Source organism: Gossypium hirsutum, chromosome A04 (assembly GCF_007990345.1).
Source record: "Gossypium hirsutum isolate 1008001.06 chromosome A04, Gossypium_hirsutum_v2.1, whole genome shotgun sequence".
Taxonomy (NCBI): Eukaryota; Viridiplantae; Streptophyta; class Magnoliopsida; order Malvales; family Malvaceae; genus Gossypium; species Gossypium hirsutum.
In genome coordinates this window covers 38,596,479-38,607,621 of record NC_053427.1, presented here as the reverse complement: position 1 = coordinate 38,607,621, position 11,143 = coordinate 38,596,479, and the positions used below count along the sequence as shown (strand labels likewise).

Here is an 11,143-nt window from a genome sequence, read left to right as displayed (position 1 = left end):
GAGAATCTTGGGGATGGTGGCCATAATAAGGATTAGGGAGTGGGGAAGAGGAGTTTTCGGCTAGGGTTTTGAAAAGGGGAAGAAGATGAACAGTGGTTTGTTTATATAGGAAAGGTGCACACGGCCTAAGGCCACGCCCGTGTACTCTAAAGGTGAGCCCGTGTTTTTCAAAATTTTCAATTTAGGTTGTGCCCGACTACTGTCCCATGCCTATGTGTCTTAGGCATGTGTGGTACACGGCCATGTTGCACAGTCGTGCCTAGCTTTGTTCGCATTTCCCACGCTCGTGTCTTATGGTAGCACACCCGTGTATTATTGTACACGGCTTAATGGCACGGGCATGTCGCACGCCCATGTCGAAGAAACAGAATCAAGCCTTGTCCCCGGCACGCCCGTGGGATTTCATTCCCACGCCCGTGTGTTCCTATCAAGTTCACCCACGGCCATGTCGGACGGCCGTGGGGATTTATCGCACCCCGTGTTTTGGGGAAATCATGTCCTGCTTCAACACGGCCGTATCACACAGTCGTGTCTCTTCCCCTATTTGGCCACGGCTTTAGGCACGCCCTTGTGCCTGGCCGTGTGTGCTGAAAAACTTTTCGATTCAAAGATTAAGTTAATTGATTCGAAGTGTGAGAAAATAAAAATAAAGAAATCAAAATATGTTAGTGCTCGGGTTGCCTCCCGAGAAGCACTTATTTATAGTCTAAGCTTGACTTACCTCTCCTTTGAATGATCATGGTGGTTTGAGGAGTTCATACTCATTCCTGTTGTCAATTTTAAAATATGGTTTTAAACGGGTGTTGTTTACCTTAGAAGTGCCGAACTTGGGATGATTCACCTCCACTGTACCAAATGGAAAAATACTAAGTACCGTAAGAGGGATTTCCTCATTTGTTGTGGTAGTGACAATGTGAGGATCAACGACATCTAGTAAGACTGTATCGCCAACCTTAAGTTGATTAGGAGAGGTATCGGGCTTGTTTTTGCGTAGTTTCAGTTTATCATCTGTTCTCGGTTTGTGTTCTTGCCATTCGTCTAGCTCTTTTATCAATAGTCTTCGTTTTTCATAAACGTCTTTGTTCTCTTAATGATAGTAGCGCACTATCTCTGTTGTCTTTGTTTGAGGAAGTTCTTGCAAGGACGATTGAATATTAGTTTTATCATCGACAGTTTTTATAGCATTATCTTAAGTCTTAGAGGTTTTGACTGAGCATGCTCTTGGAGTGTTACTGCATCATCACCTACACGAAGTGTTAGCTCTCCTATGCCTACATTAATAATGGTTCTGGCAGTTGCTAAAAATGGTTGTCCTAAAATTAGAGGTACCTCATTATCCTCATCCATATCTAAGACAACGAAGTCTACTGGGTAAATAAATTTATCAATTTTAACGAGAATGTCTTCAATAATACCCTTAGGAAACCTAATTGTTTTGTCAGCCAGTTGTATGCTCATCCCAGTCTGTTTGGGTTTACCGAGACCTAGTCGTTTAAACATTTTATATGGCATAACATTTTTACTTGCCCCTAGATCAGCTAAAACATTATTCACAGATAGACTACCAATTACGCAAGGAATTGTAAAACTCGCTGGATCTTTTAATTTGTTAGGTAGCTCATTCTTTAGAATAGCTGAGCAGACTGCATTGAGTTCCACATACGGTGTAGCATCTAATTTCCTTTTATTGCTCAGAAGTTCCTTTAAGAATTTTGCTGAGTTGGGCATCTACGAAAGAACTTCAATAAATGGTAAGTTAATATGTAATTTCTTTAAAAGTTTGACAAACTTACTGAATTGTTCTTCTGTTCTATCTTTCGTCATCGCTTTAGGATATGGCACACGAGATTCATGATTCGTACTTACCTGTTTGGTATCATTATTGTTGACCTCTTGTCATCCTTTGTTCATTGCGTTGTCTTGCTGTATTTCTGGTTCAGGTGCAATGAATCCTTCCCTATCTTGAGTGCTAATTGCATTGAGGTGTTCCCTCGGATTAGGTTCAATATTACTTGGTAGGCTACCTTGTGGTTGTTTAGAGATTAGTTTGGACAGCTGGCCTATCTGAGTTTCTAGTCCTTGGATCAATGCTTGTTGATTCTTAAGTGCTGTCTCGGTATTTTGGAAACGGGTTTCTAACATCGAGATGAATTTAGAAAGAATCTCTTCAAGGTTCGGTTTCTTCTCTTGTTGATAAGGTGGCTATTGAAAACCTTGAGGATTTTGTGGCTTTTGATTCCCTTAACCACCCCAGGAGAAATTTGGGTGGTTCCTCCAACCTGCATTATAAGTATTACTGTATGGGTTATTTTGAGATCTAAAGTTATTGTTACCCATATAGTTGACTTGTTCTTCTTCAGTTGTAGGATTGAAGGGTTGGTATTATGTATGTACACCTCCCCCGCTTGAGTCACACCTCATTACTGGATGTACCTGCGTAGAACCCAGTAAACCGTCAATCTTTTTATTGAGAAATTCTACCTGATTAGAGAGCATAGTGACTGAATCGATGTTATAAATGCTGACTGTTTTCGTTGGCTTTGTTATAATAACTTGCCACTGATAATTATTCAGTGACATCTCCTCTATAAATTCATAGGCATCTTCCGGTGTTTTATTGTTGATGGTTCCACCAGCAGCTGCGTCAATCATTTTTGTCGAGGGATTCACACCATTGTAGAACGTTTGAACTTGCAGCCAAAGTGGTAATCCATGGTGGGGGCACCTTCTTAGTAAGTCCTTGTATCTCTCCCATGTATCGTAAAGTGTTTCTAAATCCATCTGCACAAAAGAAGAGATATCATTACGCAATTTAGCCGTTTTAGCCGGCGAAAAATATTTTAGTAAAAATTTCTCAGTCATTTGTTCCCAAGTAGTAATAGACCCTCGTGGTAACGAGTTCAACCACTGTTTAGCTTTGTTCCTTAGTGAAAAGGGAAATAACTGAAGACAAATGGCATTATTAGAAACGCCATTAATTTTGAATGTATCACAAAATTCAAGTAAATTCGCCAAATGCGTGTTGGGATCCTCATACTGCAAACCATCAAACTGAACAAACTATTGTATCATCTGAATTGTGTTAGGTTTTATTTCAAAATTATTCGCAGCAATAGCAGGCCTAACTATACTAGACTCAGTTCCTGTTAAAGAAGGTTTAGCATAGTCATACATAGTACGTGGAGCAGGATTTGGATTAGCTGCAATTGCAGGAGGCAGCTGATCGCCTGGGTTTTTGACCATCTCTTCGTTTGGGGGTTGAGTATCGTCTTCTCGCTCGTTCTCCGTGTATCGTAAACTACGCCTTATTTCTCTTTGATTTCTACGAACTGTGCGATCGATTTATTCATCAAAAAGTAATGGTCCTAACAGGTTTCTTCTAGTCATAAACTATAAAAACCTACTAAGAGAGAGAAAAAGTAAATTAATAAATAATAAAATAAAATAAAATTGCAAGAAAAATAAATGGCTAAAGTAATAAAAATTTAGTGTTCCTAATATTTCAGTTCCCCGGTAGCGGCGCCAAAAACTTGATCGCGTGATTCATAACAAGTAATAAATATTTATAATGAAGATCAAACCTAGACTAACTATTATCATGACGAAAACCTAGACTAACTATTATCACGACGAAAAGGCAAGCGCACCTATCGAACAATAGTATAGTAATGGCAAGACCGGGATATCGTACCCAAGGGAACCAAAAGTATTAGTAATAACTATCTTTTTATTATCTAGCCTAAAAAATAAAAGGGTTTGTTTATTAAATTAATTATCTAAACTAATTAACAAATTTAATTAAAGCAAAGAGAAAATTTGGAAAAAAACTTGAAGAAAAGCAATTGATAAAGACGACACCCAAGGAGGAATCCACCTAGATTTCACTTGTTATCTGACTCTGAACCGGGCAATTTATTCACTTGACTTGATCGCTGAGACTCCCTAACCTATGTTATTATCCCTTTCAAGACTAATAACGTCTAACCCTCAGTTGAATTAATCAAAATTTCTTTCTTAATTAAAACCCCTAGGGAAGCAGTAAATCACTCTATGGACTCCCATATTAGGTTTCAACCTAATCCAGCAAAATCTCGTAACCCTATTTCTAGGCGTTCGATCAACTCCGCTTAATTATGCCAAATCTACTCTTAGGCAGGGTCTATTCTTCCTCTGCATAAGCACATCAAATCATGAATTAATACCCGGAATATTAACTCAAGCATTAAGAACACATAATTAAGAACAAATCAAGTATTTATCATACAGTTCAGATAATAATAACAAGATCCATCATAAGGTTTTTCCCCCTTAGGTATCTAAGGGGTTTAGTTCATAATAAAATAAGAGTACATCTCAACAGTATGAAAATAATAAAACATAAAGAAAACTCTAAAACACTTGAAGGAATTCTGAGAGAGATCTTCAGTCTTGGAGTAGCTCCAGCTTTTGAGATGGATCGTCTGGCTTCCTTCAAGTAATTCCCGGCGTGTGGTTCTATATTCCAGAAAAGTTCTGGAGAGGTGGCCTCATTCTAGGTCACACTTAGGGTGTTTATATAGGCTTTGGATTGGCTTTCTTCCTCACATGTGTGAAAGTCTATCTATACATGCCACAAATATACTGTAATAGTGTGATGACTCCTAACAATTTAAATTGTGTTTTTATATAGTAAATAAATCCTGATCGAGCTATAACTGATGATAAAGAGTGTAATGCGCCGGCTCTCGCGCAAGGGATCGCACCAGTTGAAAGTAGATCTGAAACACGTAGTCAAGGTGATGGGGCTCGAGAAGCCATTCTCCGTATGATGAGTAATTGGTATATAGAATTTGTTCGAGCAAATTCGAATGCTCAACTTCCTCCACCCCCTTCTATTCCCCAACCGGTCCCTGTAATTCCTCAAGGTGTTGATTTGGTAAGATTGAACAAGCCTCCGGTTGATAAGATTCGAAAGCAAGGGGCTGAAGAGTTCAGAGCTAATGTAGATGATGATCCCAAGAAAGTAGAGTTTTGGCTTGAGAATTCTATTCGGGTATTTGATGAACTTTCTTGTACTCCCGAAGAATGTTTAAAGTGTGCTATATCTTTATTGAGAGACTCGACATATCATTGGTGGAAGACATTGGTATCCATGGTTCCGAAAGAAAGGGTTACATGGGGTTTTATCCAGGAGGAATTCAGAATGAAGTACATAAGCCAGTGGCTCATTGATCAGAAACGGAAAGAGTTTCTCGACCTGAAGCAAGGTAAAATGTCTGTGGCAGAAAATGAACGTGAATTTGTTAGACTCAACAAGTATGCCCAGGAATGTGTGTCTACCGAGGCTATTGTGTGCAAGAGATTCGAGGATGGGTTAAATGAGAACATCAGACTATTAGTTGGGATTTTAGAATTGAAAAAATTCGTGGTGTTAGTTGATCGAGCTTGCAAGGCTGAAGAACTGAACAAAGAAAAGAGAAAAGTTGTGATTGAGGCCGAGATGCAAGAAAAAGCCAATGAGTAAGTCATTCCAATCTCAGTAAAAGAAGTCTAAAAGGATAAATCTTCAATTGACTGTTTCAGCTGGGTATTCACACCATGACCATGGGAGACCATATTTGATTTCTAAAGCTCAAGCTACTTCAGTGACCAGTGTGGGTAATGTGAGGTCTAATAAACCCGAGTGTCAACATTTTGGTAGGCTACATTTCAGTGAGTGTTGGTTAATTAGTCGAGCTTGCTTCAAGTGTGGTTCTCAAGAGCACTACATTAAAGATTGCCTGAGAAGGTCGAAGAAGAAAAATTTTAGAGTGTTGACCGGGTAATACTACCAACAGAGGTAAACCATCGAGAAATGCCGAAAGTGGAACTAGCAGTAAAAATGTAGTGAAAGATTCACCTGTGAGGCTAGAAGCTAGAGCACCCACTAGAGCTTATGCCATACGTGCTCGTGAGGATGCGTCATCTCCCTATGTGATTACTAATACATTCTCTCTCTATGATATTAATGTTATTACATTGATTGATCCCGATTCTACTTATTCCTATGTTTGTGTGAATTTAGCATCTAGTAAGAGTTTACCTGTTGAACTTATTGAATTTGTGATTAAAGAGTCAAACCTTTTAGGCAAATATGTGCTAGTTGATAAGGTTTGCATGAATTGTCCTTTGATGATTTAGGTCACTATTTTTCGGCTAATCTGATGCTGTTGCCATTTGATGAGTTTAATGTTATTCTGGGTATGGATTTGTTGACATTGCATGATACCAAGGTAAATTGTAGATAAAAAACCTTTGAATTGAAATGTGAAAATGGTGAGATTCTTTAGGTTGAATCAGATGAATCGAATAAATTGCCTATGGTGATTTCTCACATGTCTATTCAGAAGTACATGAGAAAAGGGTGTGAAGCTTACTTGCGTATGTGTTGAATATTGAAATGTCTAAGTCAAAACTTGAATCAATACCAATAGTTTGTGAATTCTCAAATGTGTTTCTGGAAGAATTGCCTAGGTTACATCTGATTAGAGAGATTGAAGTTGCTATTGATTTATTACCTGAGACTGCACCAATCTCGATTGTTCCGTATAGAATGGCTCCGACTGAATTGAAAGAATTAAAAGCTCAGTTTCAAGAATTGACAGGTAAGGGATTTGTGAGACTGAGTTTTTCTCCTTAGGGTGCTCTTGTACTATTTGTAAAGAAGAAAGACGGATCTATGAGGCTTTGTATTTACTACTGTCAGCTTAACAAAGTGACTATAAATAACAAGTATCCATTACCGAAGATTGATGATTTGTTCGACCAGTTGCAAGGGGCGACAGTGTTTTCAAAGATTGATTTGATATCCGGCTACTATCAGTTGAGAGTTAAAGAGTCAGATGTGCCAAAAATCGCTTTCAAAATGAGGTATGGACACTATGAATTTCTTGTGATGCCTTTCTATTTAACGGATGCTCCGGCTATTTTTATGGACTTGATGAACCGAATTTTTCAACCGTATTTGGATAAGTTTGTAGTTGTGTTTATAGATGACATCCTGATGTACTTCCGAGATGAGTTTGAGCATGTCGAACAATTAAGAACTGTGTTGCAGATTTTGAGAGAAAAGAAACTATTTGCTAAGTTCAATAAAAGTGCATTTTGGCTTCGTGAAGTCAGATTTTTGGAACACATAGTTTTGATAATTGTTGATTGGAAACCGCCAAAAAATGTATCTGAGGTTAAAAGATTTTTAGGCTTAGCCGGGTATTATAAATGTTTTGTCGAGGGATTCTCGATTATTGCCTCTCCTATGACTAAATTGCTACAAAAGAATATTAAGTTTGAATGGATCGATAAATGTCAGTAAAGTTTCGAGAAATTGAAAGCATTATTAACTGAGGTGCCGATTTTGGTGCAACATGAAACGGGGCAAGAGTTTGTGATTTATAGTGATGCATTATTTAATGGTCTTGGTTGTGTGTTGATACAAGTGGGAAAAGTGGTAGCTTATGCCTAGAGACAGTTGAAACCGCACGAGAACAATTATCCGACGCATGACTTGGAATTAGCTGCCATCGTCTTTGCTTTGAAAATTTGGCATCATTATTTGTATGGTGAGAAATACCGAATCTTTACCAATCACAAGAGTTTGAAGTATCTGATAAATCAAAAGGATTTGAATTTGCGACAACGGAGATGGCTCGAATTAATAAAAGATTATGAGCTAGTGATTGATTACCACCCATAAAAAGCGAATGTAGTTGCTGATGCCTTGAGCAGAAAATCCCTGTTTTCTTTGAGAGCTATGAGTAAGAGTTTGGCTTTGTCTAATGATGGTTCGATTTTGGCCAAGTTGAGGGCTAGACCGTTATTTATTCAGCAAATTTGTGAAGCTCAGAAGAATGACAGTGAATTGCAAGCCAAGAGAGCTGAGTGTGAATCGGGTTGTGATTCAGATTTTCAAATCGAATCAGATGACTGCTTGATGTTTCGTGATAGGGTATGTGTACCGAAAGATGATGAGTTGGTTTGGAAAATTTTACATGAGGCACACAGTGGTGTTTTACTAGTTCATCCAGGTAGTACGAAAATGTATAATGATTTGAAGAAATTATATTGGTGGTCTGGTATGAAAAAAGATATTTATTAATTTGTATCAAAGTGTTTAATTTGCAAACAAGTGAAAGTTGAGCATCCGGTACCTTCAGGTTTGCTTTAGCCAGTGATGGTTCTCGAGTGGAAATGGGATGGAATCACGATGGATTTTGTGACAGGTTTACCTCTGACTCCGGAAAAGAAAGATGTTGTTTGGGTTGTGGTCGATAGATTGACAAAATCGACTCACTTTATACCAGTATTTATCGACTACTCACTTGATAAGTTGGCTGAGTTGTATATTGTTGAAATTATGAGATTGCACAGAGTCTCTATGTCAATTATTTCGAATAGAGATCTGAGGTTCACTTAGAGGTTTTGGAAAAAGTTACAAGAAGCCTTGGGTACGAAATTGAATTTTAGTACCGCGTTTCATCCACAAACAGACGGTCAATCCAAAAGAGTAATTCAAGTTCTTGAAGACATGCTCCTATGTTGTGTTTTAGAATTTGAAAGTAGTTGGGAGAAATATCTACCTTTGGTTGAGTTTGCCTACAACAACAGTTTTCAATCGAGTATATAGATGGCACTGTACGAAGCATTGTATGGTCACAAATGTCAAACTCCATTATATTAGACCGAGCGTTGTGAGAAACAAATTCATGGGGTTGATCTGGTTAGAGAAACCGAAGAGAAAGTGAAAGTAATCTGTGATTGTCTGAAAGTTGCTTCAGATCAACAAAAGTCATACACGGATTTGAAAAGAAAAGAGATTGAGTTTTAAGTGGGTGATAAAGTGTTTCTGAAAGTACCTCCGTGGAAGAAAATTCTAAGATTTAGCTGAAAGGGCAAGTTGAGTTTGCATTCCATTAGGCCGTATGAGGTTATTAAAAGAATTGGACCAGTGGCATATCGGTTAGCTTTACTGAAAGAGTTAGAAAGAATTCATAATGTGTTTCATCAAAGATTGACATTTGGCCGGATATGACCTATGATGAGGATCCGATAAAGATTTTGGCTCGGGAAGTTAAACAGTTGAGAAATAAAAGTATAGCCTTAGTGAAAGTGTTGTGGCAAATACATGGAGTAGAAGAGGCTACATGGGAACCAGAGGAAGCCATAGAAAATAGTACCCAAACCTCTTTACTGGTAAGATTTTTGGGGACGAAAATCCCTAAAGGGGGAGAGTTGTAACAACCTAATTTTGGGTCTAGTCGGAACAATGGTTTTGGGACCACAAATTCGACGTAGTAAAGTTCACTTTTATTATATTTTTATAGTCTACAATTTCATGGAACGATTTCGTGAAAATTTCGTTCAAAAATTTCGAGTTTGGGCATTCAATTTTGTTAAGAGGACTAAATTGTAAAAAGTGCAAAACTTGAGTTCTACAGGTTAGAGGTGTCCAATTGTTATGAAGTTTTAAATTGGAGGTCTTTAAATGGTAATTAGACCATTGGTTAAGTTGGTGGACAAAAATGGACATGGTTTTGTATATTTCTAAAGTTTTTCATTAAGGGTAATTTGGTCATTCAGTAATTAAAATGAATTAAAATAAAATTAAGAGCCAATTTTTGTCCATCTTCAACCCATTGGCCAAATTTCACATGAAGAGGACATAGCTAGGGTTTTTCAAGATTCCAAGCTCGATTGTAAGTCCGTTTTAGCCCCGTTTTTAATGTTCTTTACATTTTTGAGATCCTCGTAGCTAAGTTTAGCTATTTCCACCATTATTTTGAGCTACAGTTTGTGTTTAAAAATTTACCCATGGATGCAATGCATGTTTTTTGATGTTTTATGGAAGAATATGAAAGTTTGGGGTGTGATAAACAACTTTTACTAAGTGATTTTTGATGAAATTGCATAAAAGAACCTATTTGTAAAAGTTGTAAAATTATGTGTAGAAAATGTGATTTAATGAAAAATGTGAGCTGCTATAAGAGGGAATATGAATCGACTAGGCTTAGGATTTGAGGGAAATAAGTGCTTTTCATCTTACGAGCCTAGGGGAAAAATTATGAATATATGAAACTTTAGGGGCAAAAATATAATTTTTCCATAGTGTGATTTTTGGACTAAATTGAATAATATGAGTATTAAATGAGTTAAATGTGTTATTATTGATAAAGAAAGATATAATGAAAAAGATAGATTTATAATCATAAGATAGGGAGAGAAGTGAAACTTCCTGAATGATGAATGAATTCCTTGAACTGGAGTTTTGAAGGATAATCAGCGTGAGAGTGGAGGAGGATACTCCGGTGGTGGTAGAGGTTCATTAGTCCATAAGTCCTGCACCAAAAGAATATTATCTCTGGTGGTAGCTATGGTCGTGGTTGAGCAGGACATGGCAGCCGTGGAGAACCTTTCCTAGGGGAGTTTTTAGTTCCTATGTGAGGATGAGCTTTGGAGCTCTTTCTGACTGTGATAAAATCAGGAACTCTTTAGGAGCTATATTGAAGCATAATTACTCGTAGTGAAATAGCCGAAGAATAAAAATCTTAAAAACTCAGGATAAAATAGTATTAAAAGGAAATAAAAAAATAATTTCAAAATATAGAGGTAAAAATAAAATAAAATAAATAATAGGTGTTTATAGAGAAATTGGGGCACACTGCCTTGGGGCACGCCTGTGTGCTCTAATCTTAGCCCGTGCGTTTTATATTTTTCGAAATTAGGCACATTGGTGTACACGGCCAAGTTGCACGGCCATGTCGATCTCCGTTCGCTTCTCCCACGCTAGTGTATACAGGCGCATGCCCGTGTTAAATTGACAAGTTTACCCATGATTTCAAAACACGGGCGTGTTGCACGTCTGTGTTATTTTGGCAGTTTCGCCCATGGCCATGTCGCACGGCCGCGGCTCCTTATCGCATCCCGTGTTGGGGAAGAAACTTTTGTCCTGTTTTCACATGGCCGTATTGCACGGCTGTGTTGCATCCCATGGTATGCGCACGGCCTATGGCACGCCCGTGTGCCTGGCCGTGTGGTTCTGAAAAGCTTGTGTCCAATGATTTGGTTAGCATGTTAGATTTTAAAAACTAAAATTTAAAGAAAGCAATATTGTTAGTGCTCGGGTTGCCTC

General features: G+C 38.0%; 1 non-coding gene across 1 annotated transcript; it reads left to right on the top strand.

Annotated features, from left to right (window-relative positions):
- Positions 1–2,707: 2,707 nt before the first annotated feature.
- On the top strand, positions 2,708–2,814 carry LOC121228555 (small nucleolar RNA R71). The gene has a single exon (XR_005926131.1). It is a non-coding gene; the product is annotated as a small nucleolar RNA R71 (small nucleolar RNA).
- The last annotated feature ends 8,329 nt before the right edge of the window (positions 2,815–11,143 follow it).